At 42.4% G+C, this 25012-nt stretch overlaps 1 non-coding gene and 1 pseudogene across 1 annotated transcript; one reads left to right on the forward strand and one right to left on the reverse strand.

The window, feature by feature from the left end:
- LOC112089121 overlaps window positions 1-25012 on the forward strand; it is a 112674-nt pseudogene that overhangs the window by 38325 nt on the left and 49337 nt on the right.
- On the reverse strand, window positions 6976-7082 carry LOC112089464. The gene has a single exon (XR_002901102.1). It is a non-coding gene; the product is annotated as a small nucleolar RNA R71 (small nucleolar RNA).

Here is a 25012-nt window from a genome sequence, read left to right on the forward strand (position 1 = left end):
ATCAACTCCTATGCCAAAACAGTTTCTAACCTAATCATCATTAGTGAAACATGAATTAACAAGCATTAAGAATCAGTTTAATCTATCATTTAAGCATATAGACAATCATTCCCATGATGAATAACACTTAAACCTCTAACAACCTTGGTTCAGACATTTCATCAAACCCTTTTGGTGCATGAAATGTCCAGAATTTAGACCACATATGATTTGTATGGATCTAGCATTAGGAACAGGTTGTAGAGAATGGAATATGCATGATCTAATCCCTAAGCTCACTAATCTACCACTTAAGCACCCTAATCTACATATCTAAGACCTTAATATGGAATTACTCACTAATCATGATCAACACACTAGATCCTTTGCAAGATGTGTTGTTAATCATGATTAGAAGTGTGATTTGATGATGAGAAATGATAGAACAAGATGGAAAACACTCTTCAAATCGATATTCAACTCAAAAGCAAGGTATTAACAAGTGGTTCTTTCACCAAAAAGGAAAAGGAGACTAAAGATAGGATAAAGTTCTCTCCAAATTAGGTCTAAAAAGTATTTATAGAAGCCTTGGGCGAACCGGGTCAGACCGGAACAAACCGGGTACTGACCCGGCTTTGGTGGGTAAAGAAGAAGTTTGCCACGGTCTAACAGGTTCTGGTCAAACTGTGGCAAGTGACCGTGTCAAGTCCTGTGTCTCTTATTCTTGGATGAATCAAGGTGCCACGCGATCCATCTGGTCGTGATGCATGGCCGTGTCAAATGCCGAGAGGTTGCACAAAGTTGCCACGGCCAAGTCTAAAGCCGTGACGTGTGGTCGTGTCAAATCCCGAATGTAAGTAAAATCCTTCCGCGGCCAAATGTTACCTTGCCACGGTCAAGTGTAGGCCGTGGCATGAAGATCGTGTCAAACCCCGAAGAACTGCAATCAGGTGCCACGGTCAGATGTGGACCGTGGCATTCCACCGTGCCATCTTTCCCTTAGCATAATTTAAGCTTTGATAAGGATTATCAATCTCGCAGCGTTCAGGGCTCCTCGGACCACTTCGCGTTCCGGGAAGCATAACTTCTAGGGTACTGGTCCGAATGGTGTGATTCCAGTTTCAGAGGATAGAGGACTCAGACATCTCAACTTTGGTGAAGGAACCTTCGGTTCTTGGGAAGTGGAAGGTTTCCTGGAGGGCTCATCTTCGCAGTGCATTGACACGATCAGAAAGAGGCTTCTAGACATGTGTCCATTCCGAAAACGTTATCTTCTTGCTCATAGCTGCGAATTGAATGATCTCAGACATTCTGGAAAGAGGACTCAAATATCTCGGATTCTGATGAAGGCCGTGTAAACTGAATCGGTCTGGAAGTGCACCGTCCATCGAATTCGTCGGAGCTCATCGGGTCGATCCAAAACGGCAGCGAGACAGGGGTTCCTTCCGACGAGCTTAACTCTCTGCTCACGCCTCCAAATCCTATGATTCCACTGGAACCATGATCCAATCTTCTCCAACTTTGGTGAAGCACCCGACAGCTGAATCGGACCGGAAGGTTCCCCGGACAGGCAATTTCGGAATTTTGGCCGAAAACTTAACTAGCCGGTATACGTTTTGGCCGAGGAATCCACCCGCGGTACATGCGAATGGCCGAGAAAAACCTTCCTGCGGTACGCGAGAATGGCCGAGAACCTCCAAACCCATTTTCACCATCTTTCAAGCCTTGATCACCATTTCTCTTCCTGGATTCATCTTTTCAACTCCAAATAAGATATGAAGTTAAAATGCAGCGAATAACATATGATTTGGAATGAAATATACAACCTAAATGATGCAAATTATGAACATATCACGCCTGGGTGACTGTGTCACCATTCCGTGTCAAAACACGAAGACCTGCTCGTTTTTGCCGCGGCATGGAGCGTCCCGTGTCATTTTCCCGTGGCGATCTCCGAATAAGAATCTCCCAACTGAAATGTGTTGACACGATCTGAGGCTGACCGTGTCATTCTCCCCGTGCCAGCTCGATAGTGATTTAAGCCGGCTAAAGCACATCTGACACGGTCTGGATCGACCGTGGCATCCTTCCCGCGTCAAACGCCGAACCTTTGCACCCGATAAAAGAAACATCGACTAAAACAACTTTGACACGGTCTAGACCGACCGTGTCAAGCGCCCCGCGGCATTTCCCGAATCATGCTTCTTTGACCAAACAAGTGCCACGGTCTACATCATCTCTTGTGCCAGCCGACCGAGTCATTCCCCGAAGCTTGTGCCGTCCAAAGTCTTCTTTGCCACGGCCGGTGTCAGACCCGCGGTCCTGACCGTGGCAAATCCCGAAGGTTGTGCAAACTTGCCACGGTGTGGTTTTGAACCGTGACTCCTCCTCGTGGCTTTATCCAAACAGCTTGCCACGCTTGATTTCTGACCGTGGCCGGCCACCATGGCAAAGTCTGAACATAACTCCTTTGTTTCTCTCTCCACTTCCTTGCATCTTGCAACTGTTTCATGAGGCCAAACTCAAACCAGTGACCTGTAAACACTAAACAAACCCATCAAAACATCCTAAAACATAAAAAGAAAAGATCAAAAACATATTTACAAAGGATAAGCTTGGAGTGTCTCCCAAGAGCACTTTGTTTAAAGTCTCTAAGTTTGACTTTGATACCAAGTTTATGCTCATGGTGGATCAAGAAGGTGAACTGATGTAGCTTCCTCCTTCCTTTGTGAGACTAGGTAGTGTTTGATCCTTTGGCCATTGACCACAAACTCTTTACCATCTTTACCTTCTAACACAACAGCTCCATATGGCCTAACTTTAAGCATCTTAAAGGGACCAGACCATCTAGACTTAAGTTTTCCAAGAAATAACTTAAGCCTAGAGTTGAACAGCAACACCAAATCACCTTCCTTGAACTCCCTTTTCGAAATCCTTTGATCATGTAGATCTTTGGTCTTTTCTTTATAGATCTTGGAGCTCTCAAAAGCCTTTATTCATTTCAACCTGATCTCTTCAAGTTCATGGAGTTGAATTATTCTTTTCTCTTGAGCTGTTTTGATATCAAAGTTCAGAAACTTCACAGCCCAAAATTCCTTGTACTCCAGCTCAACAGGAAGGTGGCAGCTCTTCCCATACAGCATATTGAAAGGAGATGTCCCAATTGAAGTCTTAAAGGCTGTTCTATAAGCCCACAATTCTTCATCCAGCCTTTTGCTCCAATCTTTTCTTCTTGAGCTAACAGTCCTCTCAAGAATGGCCTTAATTGGTCTATTAGACACTTCAACCTGGCCACTAGTTTGAGGATGATAAGGAGTAGCTACCTTATGTTTCACTCCATGCTTCCTTGAGATGTTCATAATTTGCATCATTTAAGTTGTATATTTCATTCCAAATCATGTTATTTCTCATGCATATTAGGTCTTTAGGTGTTGTTTTAGGACTTAGGAGTTGCATTAGGTCTCAATGAGTCTTTGCATGTTTGGAGTGTTTATCAGGTGTATTTGGAGCCATTTGGGGTCGAAAAGGTGAAACCAGGAAGAGAAACGGTGACCAGAGCTTGAAAGATGGTGAAAATGGGTTTTTGAAGGTTCTCGGCGATTTTCACGTAACGCAGGAAGCTTTTCTCAGCGTTTTTTGCGTACCGCGGGTGAACCTCTCGGCCAAAACACGTATCGCTGTTCAAGTTTCTCGGCCAAAAATTCCGGGTGCAGATACAACTCCGAAATCGCATCACTGAAAGATCTTGCCAGCCGATTCAGCTTACAGGGTCTTCAGAAAAGTTGGAGATAATTGAGCCAAGAACCCAGGACAGTTCGAATCAGGGCATTTGGAGCACTGAGATGAAAGATACGGTCATCGGAAGACAGACCCATCTCGCATCCATTCCGGAGCAATCCGATACGCCTCAAGGATCACCTCTCCGGGGAAGCTTATGGTCAGATTCAGCTGTCGAGTGCTTCATCAAAGTTGGAGAGGACTGGATCATGGTTCCAGAGCAGGTAGAATCGTAGGATTTGGAGGCGTGAGCAGAGATTTAAGCTCACCGGAAGGCACGCCTTTCTCGCTACCGTTTTGGAGCTCCCAAGATTACGAAGGACGATGCACTTCCAGACCGATTCAATCTACAACGCCTTCATCAAGATTGGAGATAATTGAGTCCTCTTTCCAGAAAGTTTGAGATCATTCAATTTGGAACTTTGAGCAAGAAGATAACGTTTCCGGAATGGACGCATGTCTAGAACCCTCTTTCTGATGTGTCGATGCACTGCAAAGATGAGCCGTCCGGGGAACCTTCCACTTAACAAGCGCCGAAGGTTTCTTCACCATATTTGAAGATATCTGAGTGCTCTTTCCACTGAAGTTGGAATCGCGCCATTCGGATCTATATTCTGGGAGTTACTCTCCCCCGAATGTGAAGTGATCCGAGGAGACCTGAAGCCTGCGAGATAGTCTTGCGACTTGGTTAACTCGCAATGCCTGGAGATTAAAATCTGGGGATTGAGCTGCGTGTCTGTGAGTAAGGTAACACTGGGTAAGGTCAGAGGTTCCCGAGCAAGAAAAATACTAAGTCCCCAAGCGTGCCACCTGAGCATGCGAGTTGGCCAAGCTGTGAACTGAGCCGCATGAAGACTCGCAATTTACACCGACTTGAGCATGCGACTTGGGAGTAATGAAGACCGTCCCACACATATTTCTGAAGTTCTGTGCTACATGGTTGTGCGAGCTAGGGAGAAAAGGGAACTGAGCCGCATGAAGACTCACAATTTACACTGAGAGAGGAATGCGCCCTGGCTTACCTGATTCTACCTCGCTGAAGCTTCTTTCTAGGCCTGTGCGAGTTAGGCATGCGACTTGGGACTAAAGGATGACCAACTCGCACACATATTCTCCCCAGATTTTGTCTTGGTCATGCGAGTTGAAGAGAAGGAAGACTGAATCGCACGAAGACTCGCAGAACACACCTAGATGGGCATGCGGCTGAGACGGAAGGACTTAAGGCTCACAAGACTCCTTCTTTGGCTGTGCGACTTGGGCATGCAACTTGGGAAGCTCCTGACCAACTCGCACACTCGTCATTTTACCCATTGAAGCCGGGTCAGGACCCGGTTTGTTCTGGGCTGACCCGGTTCGTTTTAAGACCTCTATATAGTTTTTTAGGGTTTTGCCCCAAGGACTTAAGCTTCATTCCTTTGGTTTCTTGCCTCTTTTGTGAAAGACTCCCTTTTTAGAAGAGTAATATCGATTTTTAAGGGTTCTAATCATGAGAGTTTGAGAGATCTGTGTGTTTAAAGCTGCAAATCCATCATTATCCATCTTTTCCATCTCCATTTCTCATCATTAATCATGCCAATCTTCTCAACTTGCAAAGGGTTAAGTGAGATTAGTATGGTTAGTGAGTAATCCTCATATTAAGGTCTTAGATATGTAGATTAGGGTGCTTAGGTGCTAGATTAGTGAGCTTAGAGATCAGATCATTCATATTCCATTCTCTACAACCTGTTCTATATGCTAGATCCATACACATCATATGTGGTGTAGATTTTGGGCATTTCATGCACCAAAAGTGTTTGATGAAATGCCTGAACCAAGGTTGTTAGAGGTTTAAGTATTATTCATCATGGGAATGATTTTTTATATGCTTAAATGACAGATTAAACTGGTTCTCAATGCTTGTTAACTCATGTTTCACTAATGATGATTAGGTTGGAAACTGTTTTAGCATAGAAGTTAATGCCTTCATGAGAGGATTAGCTTAGTTAATGATGTTTAAGTTGAATGGTTTGTTTGATTACATTATTCATTAGCTCATTAGTTTAGTACCAAAGGCACCCTAATCCACTATCATGTCTAAGACCTTTCTCATCATCATACATACATTCTCATCTCATTTAGTCTAGTCACTTGCTTGTTTAAGTTGATCATTAGCTTTAATTCTTGTTTTAAGCTTGTTTAGTGGAAGTTACATCAAAACCTCACTCATTTGGTTTGAATTAAGAACTGATCCTGCATCTTAGTGTCTACACATGATGGATTGATACCCTTTGTACTGCAAAGTGACAAAAGGGATTGATAACCCCTCATTTAGAGCCTTGAAAACTCCAGTTATCAATTGGCGCCGTTGCTAAAGTATGATAGCATTAAGATTGTGTCATTTGTTGAGATCAAGCATTTTCTTTTGTGTTTTCTAATTTCTTTCAAGTTCTGGTTGTGAGTTTCAGGTGCATGAACACCAGGTCCAGATCAAGAAGTTGTGGTCCACCTTTCCCCTTAAACGACAACATTAATCTCTTTGGTTCAAGAAGGAGAAGAGATAGGCGTGGAACACAGACTGATCAGGCTGATATGGAAGATCAAAGACAGCATGTAGTTGACATTGAGCAACCGGCTCAGGAGCAACAGGCTCAGGTGCAGCAGGGTAATGGAGTTGGTAATGCAGCCGGTAATGGAGCTGGTCAAGGGTTCCATCAGGATAATGCTTAGCAGGAACAGGAGCATCAACAGCAAGCTTATATCCACCAGGGACAAGCTCCAGCTCATCAGCAAAGGCAACATGTCAATGTACAGCAAAGACAACAGGCTCACCAGCAACAGCCCTTCCAAAACCAACCAAGGAGATTTGAGCAGCCACAGGTCTATGTTGGAGAGAATGACAGGGCCAATGCTCATCAGTATGGAGCTGGAATTCAAGCACCACTTGTGCAAAACAACAATTTTGAAGTCAAGGCATCTTTGCTGAATATGGTCCAAAACTCCAAGTTCCATGGATTGGCAATGGAAGATCCCTTGGAACACTTGGATCAATTTGATAAAGTGTGTGACTTGACAAAGATAAATGGAGTATCTGAGGATAGTTTCAAGCTCAGATTATTCCCCTTCAGCCTTGGTGACAATGCACACCAAAGGGAGAAAAATCTCCCAAGAGGCTCCATTCAAACCTGGGAGCAATGCAAGCAGGCATTTCTATCTAAGTTCTTCTCCACCTCCAGAACAGCCAAACTGAGAAACCAAATCTCTAGCTTCACTCAACACATCAATGAGAGTTTTGGTGAAGCATATGAGAGATTCAGGAGCTACACTAACCAATGCCCAAACCATGGGTTTAGTGAAGCTTCTCTTCTCAGCACACTTTATATAGGGGCTCTTCCCAAGATTAGGAACCAGCTGGATACTGCCTCCAATGGAAACTTTCTGGGGAAGGAGATTCATGCTGCTTTAGAGCTGGTTGAGAACTTAGCAATGAGCAATGATACATATGGAGAAGACTTTGATAGAGCCAATAGGAGTGAGAGTTCAAGCAGGGATCAAAGGTTTGAGAAGGACTTTAAAACACTTGAAAGCAAGATGGACAAGGTGTTATTGGCCACTCAAAAGCCAATGCACTTTGTAGGAGAGTATGAAGAACCTTCTTAATGCTTTGAGAACATCAATGAAGAAGGTCTTACACAGGAGGAGCTAAACTATATTGGGAATCAGAGGTTCAGAAGATATCAATATGCCAATGCCAATCAGAACATCTCTTACAGGAATCCCATTGTAGCAAACCCACAAGACCAGGTCTACCCTACCTCTCAAGCTCCACAGAACTTTGTTCCCAAGAACAACTTTCAAGGGTCTTTTCAACCAAATAATCAGTTTGCTCAGAATCAGGGTTACAATCAGCATCAGCAACCACTTCAGAGTTCTGGTTTCAGTTCACAGCAGCAGCCAAAGGCACCACCAGGGTTTGGTCTACCAAAGTTCCAGCAGCAGGCACCGGTTCAGCATCAGTTTCAGTCAGCACCTGTTCACCAGCAGCCACAGATGGGTTCAGATATGGTTGGGATTCCACAACAGCTGCTTCAGGGTCAACAAGTGTTTGCAAGTCAGTATGCATCTATGCAGCAGGACATCAAGGAATTGAAGCAAAATCAGACCTCTAGCTCAAGAAACCAAGGCCAACTACCTGGTAAGCCTGAACCCAACCCCAAAGAGTATGCTAAAGCCATTACACTGAGAAGTGGCAAAGAGCTATCTGGTATTGAGCACAACAATGTGATCATTGAGGACAATGATCAAACTGAGGGGGAGGCAGCCTTAAAAGAAGATCAAGTAGCTGAAAGATCAAGGAAAGAAAAGGGTAAAGAGATGGAAAAGGAACTTGAACCAGAAAAGCTATATGTTCCACCACCTCCATACCAACCCAAGCTCCCATTCCCAGGGAGATTCAAGAAGCAGCTTGTAGACAAGGCAAGAGCTGTATTTGAGAAGGCTCTCAATGAGACACCGCTCACAATGCCTCTCATTGATGCATTTTCTAATGATGCCAAAATTGGGTAAGTTCTTAAAAGATGCTATTCTGAACAAAACTAAAAAGCTTCAAGGTATGGTGGTATTGAGTCATGAATGCAGTGACATCATTCAGAGAAATTCCATTCCCAGAAAGTTGACTGATCCAAGGAGCTTCACACTCCCTTGTGCTATAGGGCCTCTACTCTTTTCTGGATGACTTTGTGATCTGGGACAATCTGTCAGCTTAATGCCATTCTCCATAGAAAGGAAGCTTGGATATAGAGTGTTAAAACCTGCTAGGATCTCTCTTGTCCTTGCAGACAAATCAGTTAGGTTACCTGTTGGAATGTTGGAAAATCTGCCTGTTAAGATAAGTGGTTTTGATGTTCCAACTGATTTTGTTGTGCTAGAGATGGATGAGGAACCAGTTCATCCTCTTATTTTGGGCAGGCCATTCTTGGCCACAGCAGGAGCAATTATTGATGTGAGAGGTGGCATCATTGAGCTTCAACTTGGTTCTGAAAGGCAGAAGTTTGATATCAATGAAATGATGAAGAAGCCCACCATAGAAGGACAATGCTTCTATGTAGAGACCATGGATAACCTGGCTGATGAGTTGCCTGAGGAACTGAATACAGATGATCCTCTTCAAGTTGCTTTAACCCAAGAACAACGAGACAATGGGTTCTTAGCAGAGAAAAGTGAAGGGTACAAGCTGTATTTGGAAAATGCAAGAGAACTTGGTCCTGAGGCAAGGTTTTGGAACTGGAACAAAGTGGCCCTGAAGTCCTGGATATCAGAGGCTCAAACTCAAGCCAATGAGCAGTTCAAGAAGTCATGGCCGTGGTATCTAAGGTCAAGGAGCATGCTGGGCCGTGTGAGCAAGACAGCTTCAGTGCTGATTGGGATGAGTCCAAGGCACCTCAGCTGGAACTCAAACCTCTTCCCAAGGGGCTCAGGTATTCTTTCTTAGGTCTCAATGAGTCTTATCCTGTCATTATCAATGATATGCTCTTAGAGGACCAAGAGCATAGGTTGTTAGAAGAGTTGAGGAAACATAGGGGAGCCATTGGCTACTCTCTAGATGATATAAAGGGTATCTCACCCTCCCTATGCACTCATAGGATTCACTAAGAAGAAGAGTCAATGTCATCCACAGAGCACTGGGATAATTACCCAATCTCAGACTCTAGATGGGTTTCACCAGTCCATGTGGTGCCAAAATGATATACTCATATTTTGTCATGTTTAGGATTGCATTTTTGTCCAAATATTGAGTCTCATGCATACATTTAGGTAGTTTTACATATATTTGTCTTTGCTTTTGTCTTTAGTTAGGAATTGCATTAGGTCCTAGAGAGTTTTGCACTTTTGGAGTGTTTACAGGTCATTTGGAGATAATTGGGAGGAATTGGGACAAAAGCCATGGAGAGACCATCACCTGATGTGCATCAGACTCGGACAAGTGTTATGGAGCCGACAATCCCTCAACTTGATCACCTGAGAAGGAGGATTTTAACCAGGATTCAGCCTCCGGAGTCTGCATAAAGAATCAATAGCGTCGAGTCTAGTTTCCAGAACACTTTAGATCGTCCTAATTGCAGTTTGGAGCTGAAAGTTACGGCAATAAGAAGCAGTATATGTCTTGGAGCGGGTAAAGGACCAAAGCAACACGCATTAAAGAACCGGTGGAACGGAGCCCTTGCCGACGTCATCTGAACCCGAACCTTTCACCAAAGTTGGATATGATCGAGTCACGATCCCAGAACAGGTCGAATAATTGGATTTGGAGTCGTGAGATGAGAGTTAAGCTCACCGGAAGATACACCTGTCTCACGACAGTTTCGAGACCGATCTGATGAGTCACAAAGATTGCTCAGGAGTTTGATATGGAAGTACAAGACAAGAAGGGTATAGAAAATGGAACTGCAGACAATCTCTCTAGGTTAAGAGTGGACTCTGAAGTCCCTCTTAATGACTATCTCCCTGAGGAATCATTAATGGTGCTCAACTCGTATTTGGAGTTTGACGAAGTGGATAACATCCAAGAGAAGAGAATGCCCTGGTTTGCTGATATTGTAAACTTTCTTGCTTGTGGAGTGGAACCACCAGAACTTGATTCTTACCACAGAAAGAAGTTCTTCAGAGATGTCCAAAGATACCATTGGGATGAACCTTAACAGTATGTCCTGAATAAAGATCAGCTGTATAGAAGGTGTCTTGCTGAAGAAGAGATGCAACCTGTGTTGCAAGACTGCCATGGTTCAGCTTTTGGGGGTCACATGGGAGCATTCAAGACTGTGGCCAAGGCTCTTCAGAGTGGGTTTTGGTGGCCTACTATGTTCAAGGACGCTCAGAGGGTTGTTTCAGAATGTGATGCCTGTCAGAGGCATGGGAACATTTCAAAGAGGAGTGAGATGCCTTAAAATCCAATACTAGAGGTTGAAGTTTTTGATTGTTGGGGAGTGGACTTTATGGGGCCTTTCATCTCATCTTATGGGAATCAGTACATATTAGTGGCTGTGGACTATGTGTCCAGGTGGGTTGAGGACATTGCTTCCCCTACCAATGATGCCAAGGTAGTGGTCAGGTAGTTCAAGAACATAATCTTCCCAAGATTTGGAATACTCAGGGTTGTTATTTCTGATGGAGGTTCTCACGTTGTGAACAAGACCTTGGAAGGATTGCTGAAGAAGCATGGAGTGAAACAAAAACCAAAGTTAAGGTAGCTACTCCTTATCATCCTCAGACTAGTGGCCAGGTTGAAGTGTCTAATAGACAAATTAAGGCCATTTTGAGAGGACTGTTAGCTCAAGCAGAAAATAGTGGAGCAAAAGGCTTGATGATGCATTGTGGGCTTATAGAACAGCCTTTAAGAATCCAATTGGGACATCTCCTTTCAATCTGCTATATGGGAAGAGCTGCCACCTTCCTGTTGAGCTGGAGTACAAGGCACTATGGGCTGTGAAGTTGCTTAAGTTTGATATCAAAACAGCTCAAGAGAAAAGGATAATTCAACTCCATGAGCTTGAGGAGATCAGATTGAAGGCTTTTGAGAGCTCCAAGATTTATAAAGAAAAGACCAAAGCTATACATGATCAAAAGATTCTGAAAAGGGAGTTCAAGGAAGGTGATCTGGTGTTGCTGTTCAACTCTAGGCTTAAGCTATTTCCTGGAAAACTTAAGTCTAGATGGTCTGGTCCCTTTAAGATTCTTGAGGTCAGGTCATATGGAGCTGTTGTGTTAGACGGAAAGGATGGTCAAGAATTTGTAGTAAATGGGCAAAGGATCAAGCACTACCTGGTGTCACAAAGGAAGGAGGAAGCTACATCAGTTCCCCTTCTTGATCCACCATCAGAATAAACTTAGTATCAAAGTCAAACTTAGAGACTTTAAAGAAAGTGCTCTTGGGAGACACCCCAAGCTTATCCTTTGTACATAGTTCTTTTGATTTCTTTTCTTTCTTTTATGTTTTAGGATCTTTTAATGGGTTTTCTGAGTTGTTCTCAGGTTCCAGGTGATTTTTGGAGGCTATGGCTCAGGAACAAAGTGAATTGGGGCATGTGAGAAGGCTGAGAGAAGAGTTTAAGGCATGAAAACTTAAACGACCAACTTGCATAAGAACTCGCAGTTTAGTCCTACTTGGGTCTGCGGGGCATTCACCTGGCAGCAGGAGATTTGAGCAAGAAAATTCTAAGTGTCAAAACGGGCGAGTTGGGTCTGCGAGTTGGATGCACGTGAGACCAGGCCGCACTGATGTTCGCAAAATACACCGGCTTGGGCGTGCGAGACAAGCCAAGAAGATCGAGTCGCACACGGTGGGAAAATGGCCAGGAAGTCTAAGGGCTAAAATGTGCGACTTGGTCCTGCGGGTTAGATGCAAGAAGGCCAGGCCGCACGACCACTCGCAATTTGCACTGAGTTGGTCATGTGAGATGGTTAGTGAAGGACCTAGGCCGCACACCAAAAGAAGGACCCAAAAACGCCTAAGTGTCAAAAACTGCGACTTGGGCGTGCGGCTTAAACCGAGGAAGACCAGGCCGCACAAACGGTCGCATTTTACACCGACCTGGTCAATGCGAGATGGTCCGAGAGCAGCCTAAGTCGCACACCCGGAGAAAGAACCTGTGGCGTCTAAGTGTTAAAGAGGTGCGAGATGGGCTTGCGGGTAAGACTAAGGAGATCCTAGGTCGCACGAACATTCGCATTTCACACCGACCTGGGAATGCGAGTTGGTTCAAAGAGGGAGCCAGGCCGCACACTGAGAAGAAGCAAACATATTGTCTAAGGTTCAGAACGTGCGACCTGGTCATGCGAGTTGGATACAAAGAAGACCAGGCCGCACGAAAGCTCGCAATATACACCGGGTTGGAAATGCGGGTGAGTTGATGGACCAGCCAGGTCGCAGCATGAGAGAAGGTTTCAGGTCATGCAAAGGAGATTTCTGTGCGACCTGGGCGTGCGAGACAGTCATCACCAGGCACCAAGTCGCAGAAACATTCGCTAAAAACACCGAGACGGGCTTGCGTGTCATCAGAAGGTCACGCCAGTTTGCAGGACTATGGGAAAGGACGAAGCTCTCAGAAGAGTTTTGTGTGCGACTTGGTCATCCGGGACGGTATGAGAACTTCCCAAGTCGCACACATATTCGCGGTTTACACCGAGTCGGTCATGCGGGATGAGAAAGACCGGGTCCAAGGCGCAAAAAAGGAGGAAAAAGGAGTCTGGTCGACAAAAAGGACAGGTCAAAGCCTTGACTGGTCAAAGTGGATCTATTGACCACCAGTCCAAAGGCTGTGCCAAGTCCCACACTCTCTCTTCCTCACCAAAAACACGAGTTTGCTCTCTAACCCCATTTCTCTCCATTGTTTTCATCACAACTCTCTCATTTCTTCACCAAATTCGTTGATTCAAAGTGCTCTGAGCTCGTTTTGGAGTTGTTAACCTCATCCTGAAAGCATTTTGAACTCGTTTTCATCATAATCCCAGGGTATTCACTCTGTTAAAATTCATCTTTTTCAATGTTCTTAAATGGTGATTTTTGAACTTCAAAGTATGGAATCGATTTTAATAGGTTATCTTAGACCTTGGAATTATTTTTATAAATGCTAGGGTGCTAGATTATCAATGAAAACAGAGCTCTTTCTTGGTGATTCACTGTTTTTGAATTTTGAAAATTGTTGCAAAATAATTCATGGAAAAATCGATTTTTCTTGAAAAAGTGATGAACCTGTTTCTTGCTGAGTCTTTGCTTTGCACTTTTGTTTTGCATTGTTATGAATTCATTGGACTGATGCATGGCTTGAGAAACTTGTTCATGTGCTTTAGAAATCGATTTTTGCAACAATTTTTCAAAATTTTTGAGAACTTTGTCAACTTGATCTTGTGCGAACTTGTTTCTGAGAAAATCTTTTGCAGATGACTGAGAGAACCAATGCTCTAGCCCGCATGAACAAAGGTCTTGCACCCAAAGACAAGGGCTTGGTCTCAGGATCTTCAAAGCCAAAAGGAAATGGCCAAGGCATCAAGAAGGGCAAAAAGCAAAGACGGAGTGAACAAGAGCCAAAAAGCACAAGGAATGAGGAGAAGGTTTTGGTGGCTGCTTCTAATTCAAAGAAGAAAGGAAAACAGCTGGCTGTGTTATCTGAAGATGAACAAACTGAGAGTGGTTCAAGCAGCTCAGCTGGAAGTTCCCAAGGTGCAATTGAAGAGGCACCCAAGAGGATCAAGAAAACTACACCAGAAACACATGATTATCTGGCTAAGTTTCAGCAAATGGGGATCCAGCAAGGGAGGTTCCCTGATGTGGACTTTTTGAAGAAGATTGGTATCTTTGAGGATGTCAAAACTTTGCTTGGGAACATGGGCATTGAATCACTCTTCGAGCTGAGAGAGATCGCATATGAAGAGGAGTCTCAAGAGTTCTTGGCTTCTTTTGATGCTTTTATGTACTACCCAAGGAATTCAAGGATTCTTCAAGGGGATGGTCTTGGATACATGGAGTTTACGGTGAAAGGAAAGGCCTACAGAGTGCCAGTCAAGGAATTGAATGAGATATTTGGGTTTTCTGCGCCTAAAAACATACCTCTCTTTAACCAGATCGGTCTTAGAAAGGAAGACGTTTAAGCTTTATGGAGATCAATAGCTTCTGGGAAGTACACAGCTGGAGCAGCTAAGTCCTATGGGATAAGAAATCCAGTGCTGAGATATGTCCACAAGATCCTCTCTCACAGCTTCTTCTTCAAGCTTGATGTTGGGAGAGTTCATAAAGGTGATCTGAATGTCCTTGGTGTGGGGCTAAAACAGTTGATGCCAACTTATGAAGATTGGAAGCCCTATGAAGGATATGCTTACACACCTTGCCTTGCCTCTCTATTAGCAAGGTCTTTGATGTTCTACAAGGAGTGCATTTGGGGTTCAACAAAAAAGGATGCAAAGCTGGCCCATGGTTGGGTTGTAACAAAGATCTTGAAGGCAAGACGGTACATGTTCAAGGAGAACAAGGAAAGGTTTGACCTGATTAATGAAGCTCATTTGTGTAAGATCGGTTTCTTTCAAGGAAGAATTGGAGCCAAGCTGGTTTACAACTTCAAGTCCTTCATTGATGAGCCAGTCCAAACTCTCCTGCCCAATCCCTCCATCATCACAGTCCAAGTAAACAGGAACTTTCACTTCTACTTGTTGAAGGAAGAGATGTACAATGTCCACACTTATCCACCAATCCTCAAATACAAGAAGGTTTGCAGAGAAGAAGCTAACAAGGAAAAGAAAGCAACCGCTGAAGCTGCTGCCGCTAGTGATGCTGGTGCTGGAGATGAAGGTCTGCCTCCACCTCAAAAACGGTATGGTGGAAACAGATATCATTTTGATGATTACAACTGGGAGGAGCCAGGCACTTCAGGGTTTAGAGCTCAGCAAAAGATCAGTGAGCCTTGAACTCTTTTAGTGATACACTCTCTCATTAAGGAATATGAACTCCCAATGCATCCAACCTCTTTTTCTCATTTGCTCTTTTTGCTTGAGGACAAGCAAATGACAAGTGTGGGGGAGTTGATATATTCATAATTTGCTTCATTTAGGTTGTATATTTCATTCCAAATCATGTTATTTCTCATGCATATTAGGTCCTTAGGTGTTGTTTTAGGACTTAGGAGTTGCATTAGGTGAGTCTTTGCATGTTTGGAGTGTTTATCAGGTGTATTTGGAGCCATTTGGGGTCGGAAAGGTGAAACCAGGAAGAGAAACGGTGACCAGAGCTTGAAAGATGGTGAAAATGGGTTTTTGGAGGTTCTTGGCGATTTTCACGTACTGCAAGAAGCTTTTCTCGGCGTTTTTCGCGTACCGCCGGTGAACCTCTCGGCCAGAACACGTACCACTGTTCAAATTTCTCGGCCAAAAATTCCAGGTGCAGATACAACTCTGAAATCGCGTCACTGGAAGATCTTGCCAGCCGATTCAGCTTACATGGTCTTCAGAAAAGTTGGAGATAATTGAGTCAAGAACCCAGGACATTTCGAATCAGGGCATTTGGAACACTGAGATGAAAGATACGGTCACCGGAAGACAGACCCATCTCGCATCCATTCCGGAGCAATCCGACAGGGAAAAGGGCCAAAATCAACCCGAACTAAATTTGATGTGCCAAAAAAAATCTAAACTAAAATACGGTGCCAATTGCTATCTGTACTATATAAAAATTCAAATTTACGATCTGAACTTTAATATATGGGTCAAAATCTATCTTGACTTTAGTCAACTGTTAAAAAGTGCTGACGAGGCTTGACGGAGTATGACATGGCAAGAGACACGTCAGCTTACTAAAAACGACACCGTTTTGGTTGGATGAAAAATCAAAAAAAATGTTGTTCCTTGGATTCGAACCTGAGAAGCAGAGCACCATAGACAAGCACGTGAACCAACTGAGCCATGAGAGATTTTTGTTATTTAGTACACGCATATCTATATATACAGATGGCAAAAATATATATAAAAGCCGTCACCGACTTGGATAACTTGATTTTTTTTTTAATTTGTATCCTTTAATTATTTTCAAAATCAATACGTGTGTATCTTAAGACTATGTATTATATGTTCAATATAAAAGTATATATTTTAAATAAGAAATTAGTTTGTAAAAAATAATATTAAAATATAATAAATGTGTAACATTTATATTGTAAATGATGGCATGTGTACTTAGTAGCAACTTAATATCTATTAAAATATAGACATATCATAACTATATTCGACATTCACTCTCTGGTTTATTTTTTTTTCTCTAAAATCACGCAAACAATATATTTTTCTTTCTGAAAATCAATATCTGAAGGTGACGGTAAAAATCTGTTTTTCCTCTAAAATCAATTTTTTTTTTCGTTTATAAACAAAAACAACATTGTCATTAAATAAATAAAAACAAGTTATCCGAGTTGGTGAAGGCTTTTATATATATATTCCATCGACAAAAAAGAAATATATCTGTATATATAGATATGTGTATACTAAATAACAAAAATCTCTCATGCCTCGTCAGCATTTTTTAACAGTTGACTAAGGTCAAGATAGATTTTGACCCATATATTAAAGTTCAGATCGTAAATTTGAATTTTTATATAGTATAGATAGCAATTGACACCGTATTTTAGTTTAGATTTTTTTTGGCACATCAAATTTAGTTCGGGTTGATTTTGTCCCTTTTCCCGATCCGATACGCCTGAAAGATCACCTGTCTGGAGAACCTTCCGGTCCGATTCAGTTGTCAGATGCTTCATCAAAGTTGGATAGGATTGGATCATAGTTCCATAGCAGGTATAATCGTAGGATTTGGAGGCGTGAGCAGAGAGTTAAGCTCACCGGAAGGCACGCCTGTCTCGCTACTGTTTTGGACCGACCCGATGAGCTCCAAAGATTGCGAAGGACGATGCACTTCCAGACCGATTCAATCTACAAGGCCTTCATCAAGATTGGAGATAGTTGAGTCCTATTTCCAGAACGTTTTAGATCATTCAATTTGGATCTGTGAGCAAGAAGATAACGTTTCCGGAATAGACGCATGTCTAGATGCACTGCGAAGATGAGCCGTCCGGGGAACCTTCCACTTCCCAAGCGCCGAAGGTTCCTTCACCAAAGTTGAAGATATCTGAGTGCTCTTTCCATCGAAGTTGGAATCGCGCCATTCGGATCTATATTCTGGGAGTTACTCTCCCCCGAATGTGAAGTGGTCCGAGGAGACCTGAAGCCTGTGAGATAGTCTTGCGACTTGGTTAACTCGCAATGCCTGGAGATTAATGTTTGGGGATTAAGCTGCGTGTTGAGATGTGCGAGTAAGGTAACACTGGGTAAGGTCAAAGGTTCCCGAGCAAGATAAATACTAAGTCCACAAGCGTGCGACTTGAGCATGCGAGTTGGCCAAGCTGTGTACTGAGCCACATGAAGACTCACAATTTACACCGACTTGAGCATGCGACTTGGGAGTAACGAAGACCTTCCCGCACATATTTCTGAAGTTCTGTGCTACATGGTTGTGCAAGCTAGAGAGCAAAGGGAACTGAGCCGCATGAAGACTCGCAATTTACAACGAGAGAGGAATGCGCCCTGGCTTACCTGATTTTATCTCGCTGAAGCTTCTTTCTAGGCCTGTGCGAGTTAGGCATGCAACTAGGGACTAAAGGATGACCAAATCGCACACATATTCTCCCCAGATTTCGTCTTGGTCATGCGGGTTGAAGAGAAGGACTTAAGGCTCACAAGACTGCTTCTTTGGCTGTGCGACTTGGGCATGCGACTTGGGAAGCTCCTGACCAACTCGCACACTCGTCATTTTACTCTTTTGTGAAAGAATCCCTTTTTAGAAGAGTAATATCGATTTTTAAGGGTTCTAATCAAGAGAGTTTGAGAGATCTGTGTGTTTAAAGCTGTAAATCCATCATTATCCATCTTCTCCATCTCCATTTCTCATCATTAATCATGCCAATCTTCTCAACTTGCAAAGGTTTAAGAGAGATTAGTATGATTAGTGAGTAATCCTCATATTAAGGTCTTAGATATGTAGATTAGGGTGATTAGGTGCTAGATTAGTGAGCTTAGGGATTAGATCATTCATATTCCATTCTCTACAACTTGTTCTCTATGCTAGATCCATACACATCATATGTGGTCTAGATTATGGGCATTTCATGCACCAAAAGTGTTTGATGAAATGCCTGAACCAAGGTTGTTGGAGGTTTAAGTATTATTCATCATGGGAATGATTGTTTATATGCTTAAATGACAGATTAAACTGGTTCTCAATGCTTGTTAACTCATGTTTCACTAATGATGATTAGGTTGGAAACTGTTTTAGCATAGAAGTTAATGCCTTCATAAGAGGATTAGCTTAGTTAATGATGTTTAAGTTGAATGGTTTGCTTGATTACATGATTCATTAGCTCATTAGTTTAGTACCAAAGGCACCCTAATCCACTATCAGGTCTAAGACCTTTCTCATCATCATACATACATTCTCATCTCATTTAGTCTATTCACTTGCTTGTTTAAGTTGATCATTAGCTTTAATTCTTGTTTTAAGCTTGTTTAGTGGAAGTAACATCAAAACCTCACTCATTTGACTTGAATTAAGAATTGATCCTGCATCTTAGTGTCTACACATGATGGATTGATACCCTTTCTACTGCAAAGTGAGAAAAGGGATTGATAACCCCTCATTTAGAGCCTTGAAAACTCTATGTTATCATTCCTCAGCAATCCCTCCAAGGTTTTGTTTACAAAATGATAACCTCCATCAGAAATTACAACCCTTGGTACTCCAAATCTTGGGAAGATTATGTTCTTGAACAACCAGACCACCACCATGGAATCATTGGTGGGGGAAGCAACAGCCTCAACCCATTTGGACAGATAGTCCACAGCCACCAATATGTACTGATTCTCATAAGATGAGATGAATGGCCCCATGAAGTCCACTCCCCAACAATCAAAAACCTCAACCTCAAATATTGGATTTTGAGGCATTTCACTCCTCTATGAAATGTTCCCATGCCTCTGACAGGCATCACATGCTGAAACAACCCTTTGAATGTCCTTGAACATAGTAGGCCACCATAACCCACTCTGAAGAACCTTGGCAACCGTCTTGAATGCTCCCATGTGACCCCCAAAAGCTGATCCATGGCACTCTTGCAACACAGGTTGCATCTCCTCTTCAGCAAGACACCTTCTATACAGCTGATCTTTGTTCAGGACATATAGATAAGGTTCATCCCAATGGTATTTTGGAAATTGATAGACAAGACTTTTTGGTCTTTAGGGCTATCAATCCCCTTGTCAAAGTAGCACAAAGTGGTTATCAATCCAATAATCTGGTGATAGACACTAAGCTATGTGATCAGTTTCTCAATTCAAGAGGGCTATCAATCACCTTTTCAAAGTAGCACAAAGGAGGTAAACAAGTAGGGGATTTGATTGATTAATGACAACTAAGAACTTAAAACAAGATTAATAGCTAAAGAAATGATCAAAAAAGAACTAAGCAAATGACAAGTGATATGAAAATGAGATGATGGGGGCATGAGATTCTAGATATGATAGTTGGCTAGGGTGCTTTGGTGCTAAACCAGGAATGCTAATGACAATGATAAGACATGATTCAAATGATTTAGAACTCTAATCCAGATTAATCCTCTCATGAAGGCATTAACCTCTACACTAATCCATTTTCAAACTAAATTATCATTTGTGAAATATGAATCAATGAGCATTAAGAAACAGTTCTAAAAGATCATTCAAGCAAATAACAAGACATCATCATGAAGCAAATGCTTAAACCTCTAATACAACTCTTTCAGGAATTTCATCAAACACTTTTGGTGCATGAAATTCCCAGAATCTAGATCTCAAGTGATATGCAAGGATCTAGCCTATAGAACAGCTGTTTAGAGAGATAAATCAATGAATCTAGCCCTAAGCATTCCTAATCTAGATACAGTCTTGGGGAGTGGAAGGTTCCCCGGACGGCTCATCTCTGCAATGCATTGAAACGATCAACAAGAAGCTCGTGGACCAGTGTTCACTCCAGAGACTGTATCTTTCAGCACATAGCTCCAAACTGGATGATCTTAGACGTTCTGGAAAGAGCACTTAAAGATCTAGAATCTTGATGAAGACCCGGGCAACTGAATCAGAATGGAAAGGCATCGTCCCATGCAATCTCTGTGATTCATCGGACCGGTCTTGAAACTGTAGCGAGACAGGTGTGCCTTCCGGTGAGCTTAACTGTCTGCTACCGACTTTAAATCAAATCATTCCACCTGTTCTGGATCCGTGACCTGATCATCTCCAATTTTTCTTAAGACCCTGTAATCTGAATCGGACGTTAAGACTTCTCGGACAGGCGATCTTTCCAGACGTATGGGATTGCTCCAGAACGGATGAGAGAGAGATCTGTCTTCTGGTGGCGGTATCTTTCAGCTTGGTGCTCCAACCTCATTGCTTCTAACTGTTCTGAGATCTAGACTCCATTATCTTGATCTTTGCTGAAGACCCTGGAGGCTGAATCGCTCGGAAAGACCTTCCGTTAGGCGATTTCAGAGATGTATCAGCACCCGGGAATTTTGGCCGAGAAACTTGAACAGCTGGTACGCTTTTTGGCCGAGAAATCCACCTGCGGTACATGAGAATAGCCGAGAAAAAGCTTCCCGCAGTACAGGCTAGAGGCGAGAACATCCAAAAGGCTGCTTTCACCATTTTTAAAGCTTTGATCACCATTTCTTTTCCTGGTTTCACCTTTTCAGCTCCAGATAGCTCCGAATACACCTGATAAACACTCCAAACCATGCAAAGACTCATTGGGACCTAATGCAACCCCTAAGCCCTAAAACAACAACTAAAGACCTAAAATGCATTGATAACTAAGATTTTTCAGGTCTTAGATGGGTTATCAATCCCTTATGTCACTTGTAGTACAAAGGGTATCAATCCAAATGTGTGTTTGCTAGAAACTAGTTTATGTGACAAGTTCTTAAGTCAAGCTGAATAAAAGATGAGTTTTGGTGTGAACAAAGTAACAAGAAAAGCATAAAACAAGAAACAAGCAAGCTATGATGAATGAACTAAACAAAGCAAGCAAGCTAAACAAGAATGTGGTGATAAAGCAAATGATAAATGATAAACCTCTAGATGTGATCATTGATTAGGATGCTGTAGATATCAATTCATGATGCTAAGAACAATAATGCAATGCAAGTTACTCTTTAGTCTAGACTTCAAAAGCAGATTAATTCATTCCCATGACAATAATCCCTTTGCTAATCACTTAATCAAGTCTAACAACCATTAGATATAATCAAGCAATCAACAAGCATAATGCATCAAGCCTAATAAGTGACCAAACAATCTCTCAACCAAGAAGACTAAATCTTACACAGAAAGACATAGCAGGCAATCACATGATCTCAAACATTTCAACTTAGAACTCTAACCTAGACTAATCCTCTCATGAAGGCATTAATCTCTACACTAATCCACTTTCAAACCAAATTCCCATTTGTGAAATATGAACTAATGAGCATTAAGAAACAGTTCTAATATGTCATTTATGCAATTAACAAACATTCCCATGGCATTAATGCATAAACGCTTAGTTAGCTTTCATTCAGGCATTTCATCAAACACCTTGTGGGTGGAGATTTGTGATATATTCATAAATTGCATCATTTAATGTACATATTCTAGTCCAAATCATGTCTCATTTGCATGCATTTTAGGTCTTTAGGCATTGTTTTAGGACTTAGGAGATTGCATTAGGTCCAAGAGAGTTTTGCATGGTTTGGAGTGTTAAACAGGTGCTTTTGGAGCCTATTTGGAGTGGAGGATGTGATTCAGATGAAGAAATGGAGTTGAAATGATCAAAAATGGTGAAAAGGAGCAATATTGGGTTTCTCGACAAAATGATGTACTGATGGCCGAAGATTCTCGGCCAAAATCCTTCCCGCGGGTAGCTTTCTCGGCCAAAAACACGTACCGCGGTCAAGTCTCTCGGCCAAAATCTCCGGGTGCAGACACGTTTCCGAAATCGCCTGTCCGGGGAACCTTCCGGTCAGATTTAGTTGTCGGAGTCTTCATAAAAGTTGGAGATAATTGAGTCAAGAGTTCATAACAGTTGGAATCAAGGAATTTGGAACACGGAGCTGAAAGATATGGTAATCGTAAGACGAACAGGTCTCGCACTCATTCCAGAGCAATCCGATATTCCTGAATGATCGCCTGCCCGGGGAAACTTCCGGTCCGATTCAGATGTCGGGTGCTGCATTGAAGTTGGAGAGGATTAGATCACGGTCTCATAGCAAGCAGAATCGTGGAATTCGGACGCGTGAGCAGAGAGTTAAGCTCGTCGGAAGGAACCCCTGTCTCGCAGCTGTTCCGGACCAAGCAGATCAGTTCTGAAGAATGCGAAGGACGGTGTACTTCCAGGCCGATTCAGTTTCCGGGGTCTGCATGACAATCAGAGACAATTGAGTCTTCTTTCCAGAACGTCCAAGAGAATTCGATTCGGAGCTATGAGCAGGAAGATACGGTCTCCGGAATGGACACATGTCTAGACGCCTCTCTCTGGTCGTGTAAATGCACTGCAAAGATGTGCCCTCCAGGAAGCCTTCCACTTCTCAAGCACCAAGGTTTCCTTCACCAAAGTTGGGGATAAATGAGCCCTCTGTCATCTGCAACCAAAATCACTCAATTCGGACAATTATCTTAGAAGTTACACTCTCCGGAATACGAAGTGGTCCAAGCTGCTCTGAATGCTGCGAGATGGTCTTGCGACTTGGTTAACTCGCAAGCCTGAAGACGAATGCCTGGAAATTGATGCTGCGAGTTGAGAAGTGCGGGTAAGCTATCAATGGATGAGGTCTGAGGCTCCCGAGCAAGAAAATTGCTAAGTCCACAATACTGCGACTTGGGCATGCTACCTGGGAAACACTGGAACCAAGCCGCATGATCATTCGCAATTTACTCCGACTTGAGCCTGCGACCTGGGACTAGGGATGACCAAGTCGCACATGTACATTCCCCAGAAACCTCCTTGGTACTGCGAGTTGAAGAAGAAGAAGATTAAGCCGCAGCAAGACTCGCAAAACACTCCTACTTGGGCGTGCGGCTAAGACAAAGCGATTTAAGTCTCACAAGACAAGTTCTTCATTTACTGCGACTTGGGCATGCTACCTGGGAGACACTGGACCAACCCGCAGTAATTCCACTTTACCCACTAAAGCCGGGTCAGGACCCGGTTTGTTCCGGGCTGACCCGGTTCATTAGCACTTAGTATATATAGCTTTTTGGAGAAAAACCCTAGACATGTTATCTTCTACTTAGTTTTCTCTCTAGTTTTCTTTCATTTTTAGTGTAAAACGTTTTTGATTAAGAGATATCTGAAGGGATTTGATCATTCCAAGTCTGTTTCTTATCATCTCATCATCTCATTTCTACTTCTAATCATGATTAACATCATCTCTTGCAAAAGATTAGATGTGTTCTTCATGATTAGTGAGTAGTCATCTTTTAAACTTCTAGGTGTGTAGATTAGGGTGCTTAGATGTTTGATTGGTCATGTTTAGGGTTTAGATTCTCATTCCATTTCCTTAGTTAGCTGCTCCTAATGCCAGATTTCCTTGGGAAAGTGAAATCTGGGTTCATAGGCATTTCATGCACCAAAAGTGTTTGATGAAATGCCTGAATGAAAGCTAACTAAGGGTTTATGCATTAATGTCATGGGAATGATTGTTAAATGCATGAATGACATATTAGAACTGTTTCTTAATGCTCATTGATTCATATTTCACAAATGATGATTTGGTTTGAAAATGGATTAGTGTAGAGGTTAGTGCCTTCATGAGAGGATTAATCTATATTAGAGTTCTAAGTTAATTGGAATTTGAGATAATGTGATGCTTGCTTTATCTTTCTGTATAAGATTCAGTCTTTCTTAGCTCTTATTTTGATGCACAAAGAGGCTGTCTGGTCATTTTAGACTTGGACCCTTATGCTTGTTGATTGTTTATTCATCTAATGGGAATTAGTCTTGAATTGGTAATTAACAAATGGATTTCTGTCATGAGAATGAATTAATCTGAATTGGAAGTCTAGACTAAATATTTGCAAGTGTTGCATTGTTTTCTTAGCATCATGAATTCACATTTAAAGCACCCTGATCAATGATCACATCTAGAGGTTTAGCTTTCTTTTTATTTGAATTTGAGTGTTTGTTTAGTTTCTCTTGCTTGTTTAATTCTTAATTACTGTTTGTTCTTGCTTGTTTTATTATATGCTTTTAGATAATCTTGGTTACCAACTCATCTGCTTATTAGACTTGGATTAAGAATTGATCCTCATAGTCTTAGTGTCTAGAATCTCTCCATTTGAATTGATACCTCAAGTGCTACAATGACATGAGTAGTTGAGGAATTGATCAAGGATTGAAAAATTCCTACTATCAATTTGGCGCCGTTGCCAATTGGAGAGTTCATTCTAGCATTAGGACTTTGGATCTTCTTGAGATCAAGTCATTTTCTTTTGTTTTACTGATTACGTTTCAAGTGCTGTCTTTGTTTTCAGGTGTATGAACACCAGAAGTCAAGCAAGTAGACAAAGCTGAGGATTGAAGAAAAGGTCCCCATAGACGATGCTTTACCTGAGGAACATCTCATGCTGGTACGGTCTTACTTAGAGGTGGACCACCTTGATATGTTCATAATTTGCATCATTTAGGTTGCAT

Source organism: Eutrema salsugineum, unplaced genomic scaffold, assembly GCF_000478725.1.
Source record: "Eutrema salsugineum unplaced genomic scaffold, Eutsalg1_0 scaffold_12, whole genome shotgun sequence".
In the NCBI taxonomy this organism is placed as follows: Eukaryota; Viridiplantae; Streptophyta; class Magnoliopsida; order Brassicales; family Brassicaceae; genus Eutrema; species Eutrema salsugineum.